The sequence below is a fragment of the Ambystoma mexicanum genome, chromosome 7q, assembly GCF_040938575.1.
Source record: "Ambystoma mexicanum isolate Mex_15411 chromosome 7q, UKY_AmexF1_1, whole genome shotgun sequence".
Classification (NCBI taxonomy): Eukaryota; Metazoa; Chordata; class Amphibia; order Caudata; family Ambystomatidae; genus Ambystoma; species Ambystoma mexicanum.
The window spans coordinates 512,114,227-512,135,492 of record NC_090941.1 but is presented as its reverse complement, the minus strand read 5'-3'; positions in this window follow the sequence as shown (position 1 = coordinate 512,135,492).

Sequence of the window (21,266 nt, the reverse complement as noted above, 5' to 3'; positions counted from 1 at the left end):
AAGAAAGGGAGCAAACAGAAGCACGAGAGAGATAGAAAAGGGAGAAAAGATAACAGAGAGCTAGAAGATATAGCAAGGAGAAAAGCAGAAAAAGAGCAGGAAAGGCAACTGAAAATAAAGAAGGAGAAAAGGAGGTTAGAAGTTGAGTTGCTCATTAATGAACGCAAACGCAGGGAAAGAGAGGAGAGCAGAAGTGAGCGAGACAACGAGAGCAGAGAAAGACAGACTTCAAAAGTGGTAGAAACTAAGATGGATTTGCCATGTTTAGATGATGGGGAAGGTATACGAAGAAGTATAGGGGAACTCTATAGGAGCAGGAGAAGCAGCACGGTTGCCCCATGAGTCAACAGCAGTACTGAACCCTCGGTGAGGGAGGAGCGTGAAGTTACAAACAGAACAAAGGGAAAGCAGCAGGAAGACATAACATTAAGGAGACTTAGCTTTGATGAAGCCAAAGAAGGGGACAATGTAGCATTGGGACCATGGGGTCAGACGAGGATTCAAAGGGGAACAAAGCCGAGGAGGAGAAGACACTCTCGACGCTCCAGGGAATCAAGCCCAGGCAGAGACACAATATGGGGAGGAGAAGAGAATATAGTTGGAGGAGAGGATTACACTGCAGGGTGACTACCATGACTACCACATTCCGAGAGTGGGTCGCAGAGCAAGGACAATATCACTCTGTATGTGCAGAGGCCCATGGCCCAGCCAGGACAGACAAGGACAGAGATGGCAAGGGTGTTCACCACCACTAAAGACATGGGCAGACAGAACGGAGGGACGATACTGGCAAAGTTCCCATTACTGGAAAAGGGGGGGGGGGGCAAACTCAGTATATACAATGGCAGCAGATAGACAAGGACAATTTAAGATGTAAGCAGAGTTTGTTAACTGCAGGGGCTGGCAAGTGGATTTATGAGATCGAAAGACTGACAGCAAGGACAGCATTAGTGGTAGGGGACATGAAGGGTCTACTCTCAGCCATTCTTGGGGAGGTTGCTATGTGGGGTGACTGCAAAAAACATGGCACATGATGGTGCGCCATTCAATAACTTCTGAGTGGCCATATGGCAAGATATATGGGTGGAGTACCCAGACACATCAGACATAAGCACGATTATGACACGCAAAATGCGTGAGGACGAAGACCCACTTCAATATATGAGAAATTCAAGAGAAATGGCATCTCCAGTAGAGAGAGCATCAGGATAAAACAGTGGGGTTATTTTATCACATATTATGTCATGGGGTATCCGAACAAGAACAAAATCAGGTGAAGAAACTAGTGGGAATGGAGGCTAAGTCGTGGTCATAAATGTAGCTAACCATAGTGCACTATTGCAGGCTAATGCAAGAGAATGCAAGAAAGAATCGTGAAGAGAGGAAACAAGAAGAAGCAAAGTTAGTGCAGAAGAAATTATCTAAGTATACAATGGAAGGGGCGATATTGAGGAGGGGAGAAGGAGCGGTTGCTCAGCATGCACAGAACCAACCACAAATGGCAGGGGGAGGTTTTGCAGGATGAGAAGATATGAATCAGTGGTCAAGAGGACAAGGAGAGATACATCGGGAAGAGGGTTTGGACACCCATTGCAGCAGAATGCAGGAGGATTTCATAGGTGACAGCAAAGACCAATGTGGGACGCACATAATGCTGGGTGTGCGGACAAATTGGCCACATATCACGAGTATGTAGATACAGGTGCGGGATGCCTCAGAGTAAGGAAATGCAGCAACAGCCCACATACCAGACAGAACAGACTGACTATTGTGCCCAAGATCACATGCAAGCGCAGATATACGCACCACAACAGACGTATACCCAAGACATGCAAACGCAGCAATATCAGCCCATGACGCATGCATTACAGATGCAGGGACACATGCAGCAATCACAACCAGCACAACAGGCACCAGTTCAACAGAACATTATAACCACAACAAAAGCAGGCTCCATGATGTTGGCTCTAATACGAAAGCTGGGAGGGGCGACTGTTGTAGGGGGCAATCCATTTACAGGGACGGGAATGTCATTATATCCACAATAGAACAGCCCACAGACAAACCTGATGTGTTCAGTCCTATCTATTACACCCAATCCGGCTGAGGAACCACGTATAGGGGTAACTATAGGTGACAAGACGTTTTCCTTTCTCGTGGATATGGGGGCGACTAGGTCCTGTGTAAGGGAGGGGAGATACACAATGTCAGGCATTGCCATGAATGTGCAGGGGTTCTTTGGGAACACAGATTTGGTTCCTTTTACTGATGAATTACCACTTTCTGTAGGAGAACACAACCTGACCATGACACTGTTAGATTTCCGACAGACACCAGTGTAGAGGAACAGCTGAATGCCTCTGTAGTAAGTCCTGCCACCCTACTGCCTGTATGTTGGAAGCCCAAAACTGCACCATGTTTGACAGCAAGGGATCAAGGGAGTTTTCAGAAGAAATTGTTGTAAACTCCAGTCAGAATCACTAGGCTATGTATGAACAGATTCACATAAGAAGACAATTTAAATCCTGTTACAGGATATTGATTAGAGGCCAATAGGAAAACGTGGTGATCACAAAAGATGTTTGGTATATGTGTAAAGCTGACTAGTTTGTGTTGTTTGCTGAAGTAGAACTATTGAGGAGGCAGTAGAAGCTGTGAAATTATTGTTGAGAAGAATTGAGAAGCTATAAGTAGTTGATAAGTAGTTGTCTTAGTGGAGAAATTGATACCAGTTCAGAGATAGACAGAGATAATTGAAAAAGGGTAGAGGCTTGAGTGGTGATTGTTGGATCGCGCTCATATTTATTCTTTTAAAAGTATTGAAAAGTGATGAAAACCGTTTTGTAAAATCTGGTAAGTATTGACAGTCAATTGAGACTCGTCACAATGGGAGATATCACTCCTCTGATGCACTTATGGAAGACACTGCCAAAGCACATGCCCAAGCTTAAACAGTATAGTGCGGAATGGGTGAAAGGCATGGCAGATATGATGTTCATGTCATGACCGCAAGTGGGATCACTGTCAAAAGCGGTATTGCAACACATGACCACATGCTTGCACGCTGCATAAACGGGGAAACAAATTGTGAAAATATGATTTATTTTAGAGCTTTGGAAGATAAACCAGGAAGAGAGAGAAGATCCGTCACCTGAGAAGTGGATGCTTAACCAGTGTAAGGAGGATAGTGTCGAGCCCTCAGCTCCTCTTACCTTGCCTGAATTGAAAGTTGTTGATATAGAAGATGAAGCGTTGTATCATTAAGGTAGCTAAAGGCGGCGGCAGGGTATAGTAATATAATATACAAACTGCCTGCCTATAGCAGTGATGATAGCCCAGAGGAGAGTAAGAGAACAGAGGAGATCTTTAAGGAGTACCCAGACACATCAGACATAAGCACGATTATGACACGCAAAATGCGTGAGGACGAAGACCCACTTCAATATATGAGAAATTCAAGAGAAATGGCATCTCCAGAAGAGAGAGCATCAGGATAAAACAGTGGGGTTATTTTATCACATATTATGTCATGGGGTATCCGAACAAGAACAAAATCAGGTGAAGAAACTAGTGGGAATGGAGGCTAAGCCGTGGTCATAAATGTAGCTAACCATAGTGCACTATTGCAGGCTAATGCAAGAGAATGCAAGAAAGAATCGTGAAGAGAGGAAACAAGAAGAAGCAAAGTTAGTGCAGAAGAAATTATCTAAGTATACAATGGAAGGGGCGATATTGAGGAGGGGAGAAGGAGCGGTTGCTCAGCATGCACAGAACCAACCACAAATGGCAGGGGGAGGTTTTGCAGGATGAGAAGATATGAATCAGTGGTCAAGAGGACAAGGAGAGATACATCGGGAAGAGGGTTTGGACACCCATTGCAGCAGAATGCAGGAGGATTTCATAGGTGACAGCAAAGACCAATGTGGGACGCACACAATGCTGGGTGTGCGGACAAATTGGCCACATATCACGAGTATGTAGATACAGGTGCGGGATGCCTCAGAGTAAGGAAATGCAGCACTAGCCACATACCAGACAGAACAGACTGACTATTGTGCCCAAGATCACATGCATTCGCAGATATACGCACCACAACAGACGTATACCCAAGACATGCAAACTCAGAAATATCAGCCCATGACGCATGCATTACAGATGCAGGGACACATGCAGCAATCACAACCAGCACAGCAGGCACCAGTTCAACAGAACATTATAACCACAACACAAGCAGGCTCCATGATGTTGGCTCTCATACGAAAGCTGGGAGGGGCGACTGTTGTAGGGGGCAATCCATTTACAGGGACGGGAATGTCATTATATCCACAATAGAACAGCCCACAGACAGACCTGATGTGTTCAGTCCTATCTATTACACCCAATCCGGCTGAGGAACCACGTATAGGGGTAACTATAGGTGACAGGACTTTTTCCTTTCTCGTGGATATGGGGGCGACTAGGTCCTGTGTAAGGGAGGGGAGATACACAATGTCAGGCATTGCCATGAATGTGCAGGGGTTCTTTGGGGACACAGATTTGGTTCCTTTTACTGATGAATTACCACTTTCTGTAGGAGAACACAACCTGACCATGCCACTGTTAGATTTCCGACAGACACCAGTGTAGAGGAACAGCTGAATGCCTCTGTAGTAAGTCCTGCCCCCCTACTGCCTGTATGTTGGAAGCCCAAAACTGCACCATGTTTGACAGCAAGGGATCAAGGGAGTTTTCAGAAGAAATTGTTGTAAACTCCAGTCGGAATCACTAGGCTATGTATGAACAGATTCACATAAGAAGACAATTTAAATCCTGTTACAGGATATTGATTAGAGGCCAATAGGAAAACGTGGTGATCACAAAAGATGTTTAGTATATGTGTAAAGTTGACTAGTTTGTGTTGTTTGCTGAAGTAGAACTATTGAGGAGGCAGTAGAAGCTGTGAAATTATTGTTGAGAAGAATTGAGAAGCTATAAGTAGTTGATAAGTAGTTGTCTTAGTGGAGAAATTGATACCAGTTCAGAGATAGACAGAGATAATTGAAAAAGGGTAGAGGCTTGAGTGGTGATTGTTGGATCGCGCTCATATTTATTCTTTTAAAAGTATTGAAAAGTGATGAAAACCGTTTTGTAAAATCTGGTAAGTATTGACAGTCAATTGAGACTCGTCACAATGGGAGATATCACTCCTCTGATGCACTTATGGAAGACACTGCCAAAGCACATGCCCAAGCTTAAACAGTATAGTGCGGAATGGATGAAAGGCATGGCAGATATGATGTTCATGTCATGACCGCAAGTGGGATCACTGTCAAAAGCGGTATTGCAACACATGACCACATGCTTGCACGCTGCATAAACGGGGAAACAATTTGTGAAAATATGATTTATTTTAGAGCTTTGGAAGATAAACCAGGAAGAGAGAGAAGATCCGTCACCTGAGAAGTGGATGCTTAACCAGTGTAAGGAGGATAGTGTCGAGCCCTCAGCTCCTCTTACCTTGCCTGAATTGAAAGTTGTTGATATAGAAGATGAAGCGTTGTATCATTAAGGTAGCTAAAGGCGGCGGCAGGGTATAGTAATATAATATACAAACTGCCTGCCTATAGCAGTGATGATAGCCCAGAGGAGAGTAAGAGAACAGAGGAGATCTTTAAGAGCATACAAGACAAAGACGAAAACAGTGAGAGATTGAATGTGTCAACAGAGATAGAAAGAGAGATTAAGAGATGGAAAGGAAAGAAGGATAAAGCTGACGAAGTAACACTCGTGCAGAACGAATGGATGGGAAGACAGATATTACTCAAGCTAGATTGAAAAAGCATCAAGGAAGTTAGGCAAAAAGAAGAGAAAGATGAACAAGAGAGGAAAGACAAGGAACGTGAAGCATCCATGCCTAGAGCATTTGGATCCAACCTCTAACTAAAGCATTTGGGAGTATGTGCTTTCAACCTAGAGGTGAAAATATCGGTGTCCATCTCACCCCAGATCTCTGTTAATCTCCCGAATATCTCTCTGTCTAGCATCCAATCACTGGCATCTGTCAGATAGTGAGATTTCCAGTCTGCTACTACATTCTGCTAGAAATCTTTGGCTAATTCCACCAGCATATTGGATCTGGTCCCTCCGACGTGGTTGATATATGTTACTGCTGATACATTATCCATTTTCAGGAGAATGCTGCAGTGTATTCTAACTTGTGTGAAAGCCTTGATCATGAAGGATCCAGCTAACAGTTCCAGACAATTTATTTGTAGATTTAGTTCCAAAGGAGACCACTTTCCTCCTGTCACCAGCTCTCTGCACCTGGCTCCCAGCCTGCTCTGCTGGCGTCTGACTCTATGACTAGCTCTGGGATATCTTAATAAATGGCACTCCATTCCATGCTTTCATGTTGTGGGGGCCATCATTCCAGTTCCTTCCTCACGTCCCGATCTAGGGGAACTACCTGATGATATCTGAGACCTGCCGGCAAGTGACTTATTTTTATCCTCTACGGGGTTCGGTAGTGCAAGGGCCCCAAAATATGGCCTGAATGGATGAGGCTAAGAACCCGACTATTCTCACCAGAGTCTGCAGGGAGAAAACTGTCTTCTTGAGACATACTATGATCTCTCTTTTGATAGCTGTAATTTTGTGTTTTGGCATTTCTAGGGTCACTTTCCTGGTGTCTACCATGAACCAGAGAAATGCCATCTTCCTCCTCGGGTCAGTTTGGGTTCCTCCCTGTTTATTAGAAACCTGAGAGACCTCAGAAAGTTACCGATGGAGGATATCTGCTCTTGCTCTGAGCCATGATGAGTAAATCGTCCAGCCATATAATAGGCCTTATCCCACTTTCTCTGATCACTGAGGCTAATGGTCTCATGAGTTTGGTGAGTGCCCATGGAGTGGATTATAGTCCAAATGGCCAAATACCTGAACTGCCATATTTACGCTCCCCATGAGAAGCTGAGGAAAGTGCAGTCTTCAGCTTCCACTGGCACTGTAATGTATGCATCCTTTAGATCTATCCTTGTGAGTCAGTCCTCCTTCCTGAGGATGTCTCTGAGTAGGTGGATGCACTCCATCTTGAAGTGCCTATACACCACCATACATTGAGCTCCTTGAGGTTTATTACTGGACAAACCTTGTCCTTCCTGTGGACCACAAACATATTGCTGACGGACAGCAGAATCTGTGTTCTGCAAGGTTCAATGGTTCATTTCTCTCTGAGCTGGATATGCTTTCTATTCAAAAGAGCTTCCTTCTCCTGCGAGAGTTTCATTTGGCTCGACTGTCTCGTCTGCCTGGGGGTCCCTACGAGCTCTAGTCAGAAACCCTGAAAAAGTCTGTAATATCCACGCATCACTTGATAGCCACCCACTTGTGTATGATGGGATAAATGCATTCTCATCTGATTGGGTTCCTTGGTATCGGCTGTCCCCCCTTCCTCTGCACCCTCTGATAGCTCTCTCGCTAGCCTGGAAGAAAGAATCTTGTTTGACGGATTCCCAGTTTGGTCTCTCGGTCCCTGGTGCTTTTGCTGTGAGTTGAAGAGACCGACCGATCAGCTTCTGTGACGGGCCGTTGCAGCAAAAACTCTATTTGGAAAGATTTTCTTAATTATTTGAGCCTTCTCGGTAGCAGTGTAGATACTTAGAAATCTACTAATCTCTTTGGCAAATGCCTTGCCAAATATGGGACCCTGCGCTGCGTGACCTGCTTCGTACAAAGCCAGATCTCCAAATTTGCTGTCTATTTTCAGCATTAGATCTTTTCTCCTTTCTGAAGAGAGGGAGCAGTTTAGGTTACCTAGCAGGAATACCGCTCTTTGTGCCCAGCATCCCAGGGTATCTGCCTCCACCGGTTCCCCGGTCACCCTAGCTCTCTCCGCAAGGTCCATAATCTTTGGTATCGGCCCTGATGAATCCCGGGCCTTGTCCTGACAGTTCCTACATGCCCTGTCCATGTCGTTATGAACATCCTTGACCACTTTGTAACAAACGTTATCATTTTAGGATCCAGCTCTGGCTGTCAGCCACATGGCCCGCTAATTCTGGACGTGGGCATTCTGATCTCATATGGAGTCTCTTGACTTTATCAAAAGATTTCCTCATCCTTTGCACCATATAGAGGGCTACTCTCGGGGGATGTTGTCAGTCAGTAGCTCTGGGAAGAAAGATGTCTTCTGGGTCAAACATATCTGCCATCTCCACTGTCTCTTCTTGAGTATGTTTCTTTTTTCTGGCCTTCTTACCTCTTTCGGCTGGCTCGAGGTGAGCAGCATTTATGCAGCCTACTTTGACAGATTTGTCACTGTCTCATGACACCTCAGTGTCGACCGCTTTGCCTTCCCCTGGGGATGGGGTCCACAGGTTGGCACTACTGACCTTTGGAGGAATGCATCTCCCAGCTTCCCAAATTGGTTCATGTGTCTTTCCCTCATCAATGTGACACAGGGGAGTAGAAGAGCATTTTCTCTTCCATGTCAAATCACGCCCCTGTTTGCACACCCTTTCTTGGGTGTACTTGGCAGATGTGCTTGCTAATGGTTGCTGACCCACTCTTTGTTTGCTACTCCCAATCAGGGTCTCCCACGTTTAGAGTCCCTGTTTAGAGTCTCTCATGTAGGGCCTTAACCCCTTGTGCCACTGCCACTAACAGGGAGTCCCCTAGCACCTTCTTAAAGCTGAGTGCCAGGTTTGTATCACCTTGGGCACATGTCCTCCAGAATGCCATTGCTACAGCGGTCTTCTTCTATGGCCATTAGTGTCTGCTATTTATTGTGCTAGCTAACAATCTGACGGTGATCCTGCTCTGTAGGTCTGACGCAATCAGGGTCACCAGGTCCGCAGTGGTGTCACAGTTTATGTGATACAGTGGGATTAATTGTTCATCAGTGAGTGACACTGGGAAAGACAGACATAAGGTATGGGTGGCCGGTGCAACATACATCTTCTCTGCGTCTGTGATGCCTGTATCCTTCCCTGCTGTGGCCTTGCAAGCCACTGGAGCTCATTGAACAATAGCAGATTGTTGATGCCATAGTTCATGTCTGCTTATGGGTGCCCGTTGCTTGGAAGTGTGTTTGAGGAACGTTTGAGCCTTATATACCTTTTTGGTAGCAACTGTTGGCGCCTGCTGAGTCATTTTCATCACATGGATGCTTTTATTTCCACTTGTTCGGGGGAGGTAATTGCCCGTTGTTTTTGGTGGTATTTCAGTGGTATTTCTCCTTGCAATACTGTGGAATGAACACTATATTTTATGGGGCTATTACAATGGCAGAATTAGCAATGGAGGATTTACGGACGGTTTGCATCAGGGGAGGACAAGGACACCGGAGCCACAGGCGCCCGAAGACTTGTGAGGAGTCCCAGCAGACATGCAGAGCAACCTGCAGGTTCAGGTAATTGGCACCGATTAGTTCATAGCTGCAAAGGCCCAGCAGTAGTGCAGTAAAGATTTTGGTTTTGTTGCGCGTCTAAAGCAATTGCTTAGGAATGCCTGATCTGTCATGGGTAGTTCACACCGAAGGAGGATCTAGGATGCTATCGCGAGATACATCATTTGCACCACTGATGCTTTTTGATTATGGAGGACACAGCTGTTTTTTGGAACCAGCTCTTTTTCTAGTAGGGATGCTCTTCAGTGTGCTAGAAGAATTTGTTTTCTTTGCCGCATCTCTAAGAAGCAATAAGCAGATGCGTCTGAAGGCAGTTTTCACATTTTGTTTTTTTTTGCTTCCTGCTCTAGGGAAGAAAATAAACCATATCTCTGTGTTCTACTGCCTGCAGCCATATATTCAGTTCTTTTTATTGCTATTTGCAGATGTTTGGCATCTTATCTCTGAGAACCAGAAAAGAGCTTCGCAGTGTAGGAATGTAGGAGAAGAAATTAAACAAATATAAAAGCAAAATGTGCTTTCAGTGGAAATTGTGCTACACAGTTACCCCCAAATATGGCATTTCCAAATTTCAAACTCTTTATCCCTCTTTTGTTGTTATCTTACAAATGATGGTCCTAGATCTGTTATATCAATGGAATTGTAAGCAACACTAGGCCCATGTCAAAGATGATCTTGCAATGCGCAACATTACGCCGCCATAAGTGCAAAACACGAACACCACTAGTTTGGCTGTTTTCGGGCCTTTCTGACCCTTTACTGTTAGATGTTAAATGTTAAATGTTAAAGGTATTTGTACCGCGCACCGTCACCAACGGAGCTGTGTTGTGCACAGAAAAAAAGCATATGCCTAGAATGGCCACATGTGCACTTTATTTTTCCATGATAACTCAAAATACCACATAGGCATCGCGCACATGCGTATTTAGCACAAACAAAATACTAAGCGCAAGCGCTGTGCGAGCTTGTTTGACATTCAAGAAGCGCTTGCCGGTCGCTCTAACTGTGGCAGGACCCAGAGAAGTATCTCACAGTGCCCATGGGCTGCACATACATTGTGACACTGTGTAAACTGAGGAGGAAGTCTGCAGTATTGTTGTGCCCTGTGCTCTTCCACAGTACACAGGAATACCTCCAGAAATTGCTCCTGTCACTAAAGACCTTCTGCGTGCCCAGTCCTAGGCTCCAGGCTAAAGTTCTGTTACAATATGTCATGATACGTTATCTTTTGAGGTATATTTTCAAGTGATCTGGCACCACTGTGGCAGATGGTTTTGTAGCGCTATAATAAAGCAACCAGCCAGAGAAATCAAAAATAACAAGGGAACAACCAGGAAAAAAGGAATCTTCGGGTACTCTCAGGGCCAGTGGAAGGGAGTTCCCCAAAACAGCCTCCACTACCGTGCAGCAATGTTCACTTGTGCGTTGGGGATAGTTTCTGGGAACCAACAAATGTAAACAAGGTACTGATCTTAAAGAGCAAGTTGGGATCTATTTGCAAAGACTTCTTGCAGAAACAAATGACCTAGGCCGTACCAAGCTCAGTGAATCACACCGAGAAATATACATCTGATCTTAGACTCAACTGATAAACAGTGTAAAGAGCAGAACGGAGCAGAGCAAAGGAAAGATGTGTCCAAAACAGCATGTCTTCATAATCTGCAGCTCAAGAGTTGTCTCTAATCTCTGAAGTGCATTTGTCAATTTTTTCGGTAGGGCAAGACATACACTATTGGCAAAGTCTAAAATCAACAGCATCACTGAAATCAATAATTGAACCTTATCAGGAAAGCCACGAAATTGAAAGAATATTTTTAGGACTTTCAAAGTGAAGAAAGCTCTTTTAACCACAGCACCTACTTGTGGCTCCGTGGAAAGGTTTCCATAAATAATTGCAGCCAGACTTTTCATACTAGTGGATGGCCGAGGACAACTATTGAGTGGAGTGGGGAATAGACCCACTGGCCTAGATCAGACAGGTTTACCAATGAGTAGTCTTTGAAGGATCCCTTTTCAACTGATTTTCCTGCATCCATTGATAAATAGATGGCAAGTAGTCCGGCCACCTAGTTTGGTTATTACGAGGCCAATCAAAGATCAATTGAGTGTCACTGCTGCACTTATAAACTGTGACCCAAAAACTTTCAATCAATTTCAGAAGAGAAGATTGATCCCGAGGAACTTCTTGTTCTAATGACCAAGGTTTGATAACAAAAGGGGGAGGGGAAATCATTTGGTGACTGTCTGCCATTTAAAGTTCTAGTCAAACCATTATCTTACATCCACAAAACAATCCAGTCAACCTGGACAATAAAAGATTATGAGACACTGTATGAAATACTGCAAACAGATCTAGGAGCATCAGTGCATGGAGGCACACGTTATCTGCCCATGTTTACGTGTCAGTATGAAATGGCAGCAAGGAGTCTCACACCATCTCTGCACGCACTTTCTTCCTGTCATGGAATCACACGGTCGTGGATAAAAGAAAGGAAGTAGACTCATAATTCATGGTGTTACCTCACATCCTAGTAGCGCTGGTAATGGGCCTTGCTGATACACTAGACCAAAGGCTTGTTGTGAGTAGGAGAGCTTTTTCTGCTCCTTGCTGTTGCATCTTGACAGGGGTCTCGCCACAGGGCCATTCCATGACATTCCTCTGGGCCAAGAAAGATCATAGGGTACTCCCCAATATTGATTGAAGAAGCTTTGAGACTCTTAAAAAAAACAACTCAGCCATTTCTAGAAGGTCAGGAGAGTGCGTGTAAAACTCATCACTGGGCCAGTGTTCCTGCTCTAAAACACATAGAAGGTGATATCAAATCTAAGTGATGACAGGTTCCATTCCCGGCAAGGACTAAACTCAGACTCTACCGGATCCAGTGAGGTATTGATTTCTATGAAAGACGGCAATTACAGAGGTACCGGTTTTTTTCAATACGTTTTGCATGAAGGGCAGATTTGGAATACAATGTTAATTTGAATAGTCAGAGGACGCGCAGAGGGATTTTGAAGTAGAAGCATAACAACTGTCAACCCCATCTTATTAGGGAGTAGCCAAAGCTCAGAGAAGTTTAAATGATATCTTTAATACAGCAACTCAAATTGGAGCCCAAAACCAGTCTTTTTTTTTAATTTTAGGGAATAAACAGAGGCTGTAAGAGGGAAGTTTCCGAAATTGAGGATGGTCCAAGGGTTGAAAGCTAATCAACTTAATTTGAGGCTCTCTCTTTACCTGGGAGCCTACTGGTGGTAAATGTGATAATTGTTGTATATCAAACCAACAAAAAGGCAAAGAATAACTGAAATGTCTGTCGAAGAAAGCTGAAGTAGGGTAAGAAAAGAAGAAGTATAAGTGGGTGAAAAGATCAAATGTAATATATAGTCATTGGGGGAGGGGAGACTTGAACATTTTGAAACAAAGATAGGTTCTCTAAACAATGAGTAAGAGTACACAAAGCTAGGGGAGCTGCACAGTCTTCATGGTAGCACCAGACCTTTACATTCCATCACGTTCAATAATAAGATCAATTAAAATAATTGAAAAAGAAGTATCATACCCAGGCGGAAATTCTCCTGCCTTTGTTGTATTAGATGGTAACATTACCCGAACAAGGGTACAGAGATCATTTTCTAATTAGCTGGTTCAAATTTTCAATTTAAAAGGGGAGCCAAATATTCACAATCCATGTTTCATTAAAACATGTAACATGTATATCATGATATTTAGGCAATGTTTAGCTGCTGAAGTAACATCTAGAATGGCAAAAAAAGCTGGAGCACTTTGAAAAGACCTGGCATTCCCCCATCATTGAATGGGGAATCATGTGGTGCAGGCCATTAATATTCCACACTATATTCGGGTATAGAGAAATCCAGAATCCACAAGAACGAATATTATCCATCCTAGAATGGTGAGGGATAAGGCAGTGAGGTCCATTACCCTCCTGGTAGGGCTTGCTTAAGCACATGCCCGAAATGTATTCCCCAGAACTCCTGCTCAAAGAATAAACAAGGAAAACTCACTTGGATTAGTACTTAAAGTGCAAAGAGCAGAGTTCTCCTGAGATTCAAATGTACAAAAAAGCCTCTGCATAACTGGAGGCATTAACAAGTTGGAGACCAATTCCCAATCCAGTCAGCTAAAGAATTCTAAATTCATTTTATGCTATTCATTAAAATATATAACTAAAATGTGTCATTTGGTCAAATCCGTGAATTTACATGTAAAATGGCACCATCAGGTGGTGAACCTACAGGGCACACTTCTGAAATCCATTTCTTCGGCGGTCAGATGTGCTCAGGTGGTATGATTGGAGACACGGGAGAGACATTACCGGCGAAAGTCTTAAACTCCACTGGCATGGGTGACCAGTTCTCCATCTCACCTCCCCCGGCACTACTATCTGTTTCAATACCCAGGGATTGTTTAACGGCTGCTAAGCTCCTTTCTCAGATTCACAATACCGCACTGACTACACCTATAGATGAGGAGCACCAAACTCGGGGTGATAGACTGTCAACAACCCCCACATTGTCCCCAGGATAACGAGGAGGACGAAGGGGGTTTAGGCCAAGATCCCTTGGGAGAGAAGGTTGCTGGCAACAATTGCACAGAGTCAAGGGCTCAGATCACCCTTTTGTAAGTTGGAGCATTCTGGGATGTATTAAACTTTACTGTTAAAATGCTTCTGAAAATATGTGGTAGTACCCGCAATGAAGTTATTAAACACGCAGAGCAAATGAAACTGCTGCAGGAAGGGATGGACGCTTGCCTAGGGGCTATTCAGAACTTCGGAGAAGTAAAAGAGGCCGGTCTTCAAAAGGGGAAGAAAGGGGCTCTGTCCGACGATGGCCCAATTAAAATTTCTTCACAAAGCCCGGATCAGAATAAGGCAATCTTGGAGGCATCGGGCCAATCTCCTGCTAATTACCTTACGCACAAACAGCGTCAGTCTTTGAATAAAGGAAGAAAAAGAAAGGAATTAAGGTTGCCAAGAGTCGGGTATCAACTCTAGATGCGACGTCAGGGGCCCATTCCCTCTTAAATTCCACCTTAGCATCTTGGACAAGTTTAAGAAATTTGACTAAACGCCAAAGAAAATGAGCTGACCGCCAAAAGAAGCATGCTACTCTGGGTGATGGCACTCTGTCAACTTGGCTTATGAAAGGACAGGCGGAAGTGGAATTGCTTTTGCAAACTGTTGCCTCTAAATCTTAAACTGACAGTATTTGTGGTAATGATCTGTCACAAATTCCATCGCCTCCACTGATAAGGAGGGAGGGTGTACCATTGGGCACGGGGTTGCAGCAGGGAGGCCAAGCTCTGATGTAGTTCCTCCCCGGATTCCAATAGATCCGCAGGGCCCATTGGAGCTACGCAAAGTGGCTATTGTGGAAGTAGGGGTGCGCAGAAGCGACTCCATATTAAAAGACTTGTGCTTCTCACGGTCTGTGGTCAATTCCTGGTTCTTCGGAATTTAAGTTTTTAAGTTTTTTGATGAAGAGAGGATGGGGGGGGTACTTGGGGACTCACTGGTACATTGTTGTCTCCCGGTAACTGCCTCCCTGATACGTAGCCAGGCTGACTCACTTACATTTCTGGGCTATGAGCTAGACAAACCCACAATCCAGGGTAGCGATTTGTCTTGCTGTAGGTGTAATAAGGAAACCAAAGGCCTCACTAGCGAGGGCACCAAAAGTGGAAAGGACACATTGGCACCCAAGTTTAATAATGCACAAGGCTGGCATTGGTTGAAAGCTTCCCCATCAATATTGATTGTCTGCACGAGTTACTGGTTGTCATGGAGACCGGGTTGAGGGGTGGAATCTGACTGAAGAACCTCTAATGAACATTCAATCGCCTCTGTCAGCAGCGTTATATCGTATCATATCTTAGCAAATCACGAACGAGCCAGTGATCACTTCCTTTCACTCAGCTGTACCATCTGGTAAGAAGTTTCAACTACCACTCAATCAACTGTTGGCCAACCCTGTAAAGGACTTAATCACACTAACAGGCCGATTCATGGAATAAATGTGCGCCGAAAATTCCGGCGCAGAGGGGCCTATACGTGCGCTGCGCCGAAAAATAGCGAAAAGCGCAGGGAAACCAGCGCACGTCGATTCATGGAAGTCCGTGCGTAAGAAAAGCATAGGACGTGTGCTGAAAAAGTGCGCGGCGCAAGCCGGCGCACAGGTCAACCAACGGCGTGTGCCACGGCCACTGCGCTATCACTCCGAGCGCAGCGCACAGCTCTAAAGTAGGCGGAACACAGGGCGGGACACTCGGAATGGGGAATAAAATGGGGCACAACACTCGGAATGGGGAAGAATGTGGGCGGCACGGGGAAGTACAGGAGGCAAGTGCGCGGAACGCCCACACGCTCTCCGGCAACACGTATTCATGGATTCGAACAGGGCAAAACAGCGCTCGATCAAACCAGCGCACAGGCCCAAAAACGTACGCCACAAGTAAGCAGGCGGTAGCGTCCCGACGCACTCAACGAAAGTGCGCCAAAACCTGCGCCAACAAATACCACCCACATACAGCAATGGGCCATACCGTGACCCCAAAGGACTAATGATGTGCAAAGGTGTACGCCATTTACACGGACACCCACTGTTCAAAAATTCGCGCGTGTGTGTACAACGGGTTGCGCGAGAAGTCACTCGCGCGATTGCCCTGGGTACGTGTATCCCGGGGTGCGGGGAAGTCCCACACGTGATTGCCCTGGCCACGTCGATACCAGGGGTGCGTGTGAAGTTCCACACGCGAAAAGCCAGGGTACGTCATTTACAGGGGTGCGCGGGAAGTTTCACACGCGAAAAGCTAGGCTACGGGAATTCCAGGGGTGCGCGTGAAATCCTACACGCGAAAAACTAGGGTACGTCATTTACAGGGGTGCGCGGGAAGTTTCACACGCGAAAAGCTAGGCTACGGGAATTCCAGGGGTGCGCGTGAAATCCTACACGCGAAAAACTAGGGTACGTCATTTACAGGGGTGCGCGGGAAGTCCCACACGCGATTACAGCAGGGTACGTGTATTTCAGGGGTGCGCGGGAAGTTCCACACGCGAATAGCCTGGCCGCATGTATTTCAGGGGTGCGCGGGAAGTTCCACACGCGAATAGCCTGGGCGCGTGTATTTCAGGGGTGCGCGGGAATTTCCACACGCGAATAGGCTGGGCGCGTGTATTACAGGGGTGCGCGGGAAGTCCCACACGCGATTACAGCAGGGTACATGTATTTCAGGGGTGCGCGGGAATTTCCACACGCGAATAGCCTGGCCGCGTGTATTTCAGGGGTGCGCGGGAAGTTCCACACGCGAATAGCCTGGGCGCGTGTATTTCAGGGGTGCGCGGGAATTTCCACACGCGAATAGCCTGGCCGTGTGTATTTCAGGGGTGCGCGGGAAGTTCCACACGCGAATAGCCTGGGCGCGTGTATTTCAGGGGTGCGCGGGAATTTCCACACGCGAATAGGCTGGGCGCGTGTATTTCAGGGGTGCGCGGGAAGTTCCACACGCGAATAGCCTGGGCGCGTGTATTTCAGGGGTGCGCGGGAAGTTCCACACGCGAATAGCCTGGGCGCGTGTATTTCAGGGGTGCGCGGGAAGTTCCACACGCGAATAGCCTGGGCGCGTGTATTTCAGGGGTGCGCGGGAAGTTCCACACGCGAATAGCCTGGGCGCGTGTATTTCAGGGGTGCGCGGGAAGTTCCACACGCGAATAGCCTGGGCGCGTGTATTTCAGGGGTGCGCGGGAATTATCACACGCGATTTGGCTTGGTACGTGTATTACAGGGGTGCGTGCGAAGTTACACACGCGATTAGGCTGGGTGGGTCCTGTCACCCTCGACGGCCCCTGCAGGCAGCCCACAAAACAGGGGACTACCCTGCACACCTGCTCATGTCTCCCACCACCCCCACCCCCCCAGTCACCAGGGGGTACCCTCCACCAGGTCCCCACCCATGCCTCCCACCACCCCCACCCCCCAGCAGTGCAGGGGCAGCCTCCACCAGGCCCACACTCATGTCTCCCACCACCCCCACCCCCCCAGTCACCAGGGGCACCCTCCACCAGGCCCCCACCCATGCCTCCCACCACCCCCACCCCCCCGCCACCAGGGGCACCCTCCACCAGGCCCCCACTCATGTCTCCCACCACCCCCACCCCCCACCATCCAGGGGCACCCTCCACCAGGCCCCCACCCATGCCTCCCACCACCCCCACCCCCCCGCCACCAGGGGCACCCTCCACCAGGCCCCCACTCATGTCCCCCACCACCCCCACCCCCCACCATCCAGGGGCACCCTCCACCAGGCCCCCACTCATGTCACCCACCACCCCCACCCCCCCAGTCACCAGGGGCACCCTCCACCAGGCCCCCACTCATGTCTCCCACCACCCCCACCCCCCACCATCCAGGGGCACCCTCCACCAGGCCCCCACTCATGTCACCCACCACCCCCACCCCCCAGTCACCAGGGGCACCCTCCACCAGGCCCCCACCCATGCCTCCCACCACCCCCACCCCCCCGCCACCAGGGGCACCCTCCACCAGGCCCCCACTCATGTCTCCCACCACCCCCACCCCCCAGCAGTGCAGGGGCAGGCTCCACCAGGCCCCCACCCATGCCTCCCACCACCCACACCCCCCCGCCACCAGGGGCACCCTCCACCAGGCCCCCACTCATGTCACCCACCACCCCCACCCCCCCGCCACCAGGGGCACCCTCCACCAGGCCCCCACTCATGTCTCCCACCACCCCCACCCCCCAGCAGTGCAGGGGCAGGCTCCACCAGGCCCCCACCCATGCCTCCCACCACCCCCACCCCCCCAGTCACCAGGGGCACCCTGCACCAGGCCCCCACTCATGTCTCCCACCACCCCCACCCCCCAGCAGTGCAGGGGCAGCCTCCACCAGGCCCACACTCATGTCTCCCACCACCCCCACCCCCCAGTCACCAGGGGCACCCTCCACCAGGCCCCCACCCATGCCTCCCACCACCCCCACCCCCCCGCCACCAGGGGCACCCTCCACCAGGCCCCCACTCATGTCTCCCACCACCCCCACCCCCCACCATCCAGGGGCACCCTCCACCAGGCCCCCACCCATGCCTCCCACCACCCCCACCCCCCCGCCACCAGGGGCACCCTCCACCAGGCCCCCACTCATGTCTCCCACCACCCCCACCCCCCACCATCCAGGGGCACCCTCCACCAGGCCCCCACTCATGTCACCCACCACCCCCACCCCCCCAGTCACCAGGGGCACCCTCCACCAGGCCCCCACTCATGTCTCCCACCACCCCCACCCCCCACCATCCAGGGGCACCCTCCACCAGGCCCCCACTCATGTCACCCACCACCCCCACCCCCCCAGTCACCAGGGGCACCCTCCACCAGGCCCCCACCCATGCCTCCCACCACCCCCACCCCCCCGCCACCAGGGGCACCCTCCACCAGGCCCCCCACTCATGTCTCCCACCACCCCCACCCCCCAGCAGTGCAGGGGCAGGCTCCACCAGGCCCCCACCCATGCCTCCCACCACCCCCACCCCCCCGCCACCAGGGGCACCCTCCACCAGGCCCCCACTCATGTCACCCACCACCCCCACCCCCCCGCCACCAGGGGCACCCTCCACCAGGCCCCCACTCATGTCTCCCACCACCCCCACCCCCCAGCAGTGCAGGGGCAGGCTCCACCAGGCCCCCACCCATGCCTCCCACCACCCCCACCCCCCCAGTCACCAGGGGCACCCTCCACCAGGCCCCCACTCATGTCTCCCACCACCCCCACCCCCCAGCAGTGCAGGGGCAGCCTCCACCAGGCCCACACTCATGTCTCCCACCACCCCCACCCCCCCAGTCACCAGGGGCACCCTCCACCAGGCCCCCACCCATGCCTCCCACCACCCCCAACCCCCAGCAGTGCAGGGGCAGCCTCCACCAGGCCCCCACCCATGCCTCCCACCACCCCCAACCCCCAGCAGTGCAGGGGCAGCCTCCACCAGGCCCCCACCCATGCCTCCCACCACCCCCAACCCCCAGCAGTGCAGGGGCAGCCTCCACCAGGCCCCCACCCATTTCTCCCACCACCCCCACCCCCCCGCCACCAGGGGCACCCTCCACCAGGCCCCCACCCATGTCTCCCACCACCCCCAACCCCCCGCCACCAGGGGCAGCCTCCACCAGGCCCTCACCCATGTCTCCCACCACCCCCACCCTCCCGCCACCAGGGGCAGCCTCCACCAGGCCCCCACTCATGTCTCCCACCACCCCCACCCCCCAGCACTGTGGGGAACCTGCCAGCAGGCCCCCACATATGTCCCCCTGGCCCCAGGTCCTGACGATACACAATCATGGCAGTAATGGCCAGCATACCCAGCACAAACACCCAGGCAAGGATTGCATCCACCCACATAGTGAATGCAATCACATGACACAACCCCAATGCCAAGTATGCAAAAGAACACATGTCCGTCACACACACATACACAATGGGTGCAAGTGAATGTCAAAACCCATATCATGACATGTAACAAACCAATGAGAAAATAACACAAGTGTAAGAAAATATAAAAAATGTATTAAATACCAAAAATAAGTGAATTTCTCAAACATACAACGATGTGGCTAAGTAAATAAATGGTCCATGTCCGAGAACAAAAGTGATAAACAAAAAAACAAAGGAAAAAAAAATTAAAATGAATTTGTCCAAAGCAATCTCATGTAATAGGAAATTAATGAAAAACCATTACGTCATGGTGAAAACAATAAGAAATTAAAAAAATGTATCTCCCAAAAAAACCAACTATATACAGGAATGTTCCAGGGTCCATGAGCCCAACACCAAAAATGAAACCTACCACTAACTAATGAAAAATATATGTACAAAAAAGTGGCCATTGTCCGAGCGGTCAAAAATAATAAAAATAAATAAAGGAAAGCTAGCACTAACTAACTAAATAACTATATACAAAGGCAGCGGGCAAGTCCTGCGGCTCACTTGGTGATGTTGCTGGCCAGGGCATCATCGAACTCCATGTCGATGTCCTGGAGGCGGGACTCTGTCCTGGCCCCGAGGTCTCGCAGGGACAACCCCATGTCCACCTCAAACTCCCTGCGAGCTTCCTCGAGGCACTCAGCCCGCCTCAATGCCCGACGCATGGAGAACTCCGCCCTGACCATGGCGAGCCGCTCCTCTTCCGCCCGCTGCCGCTCCGCACCTATCCGCTGGCCAAACTCCTCCCACACGGAACACACCACCATCCCAGGGTTGCCCTGCCCTCCGGCCGATGCCTGCCCCTCGGATCTTGATGGCCCCGAGCCATGATGCCTCCCACGTCGAGCCCGCTGCTGCCTCCGACGCCACTGCCTCTGCCAGCACGACGGCATCCAGGCTGATGGAAACCACCGACGCCGTCGTGCACGTGCCCTGCCCGATGATGCCGTCACATCTTCCATCTGCTGGGGTCCACTTGCTGTGTTGTCCACCCCTGCTGGACCTCCGACTCCCAACTGTGGCAGGGATGGGATCCCCACCGAGCTGGCTGCATTGGTCGGGGCAGGTCCACAGGGGGCCCTGGTGGCATCTGGGCCGGAAGACGGCAAGGAGAACGACCGGTGGATAGCCTGCACTGAGGAGGAGAGGGCCGTCAGATTGGCCAACACATGCAGGAAACCCCCGAACATGGCCGATCCCAATTGGGCCACGTCGGCACGGTGCACTTCGTGATGACGTGCGTGCTCCTCCCGGGAAGCACGCACGTCATCACGAATCACAGCCGTGCGCATCGCGACCCCAATCAGGACCTTCTCCACGCGGCCAGGGGTTACCACGTCCGCAGGTGGAGGGGAGTCAGGTGACATGGAC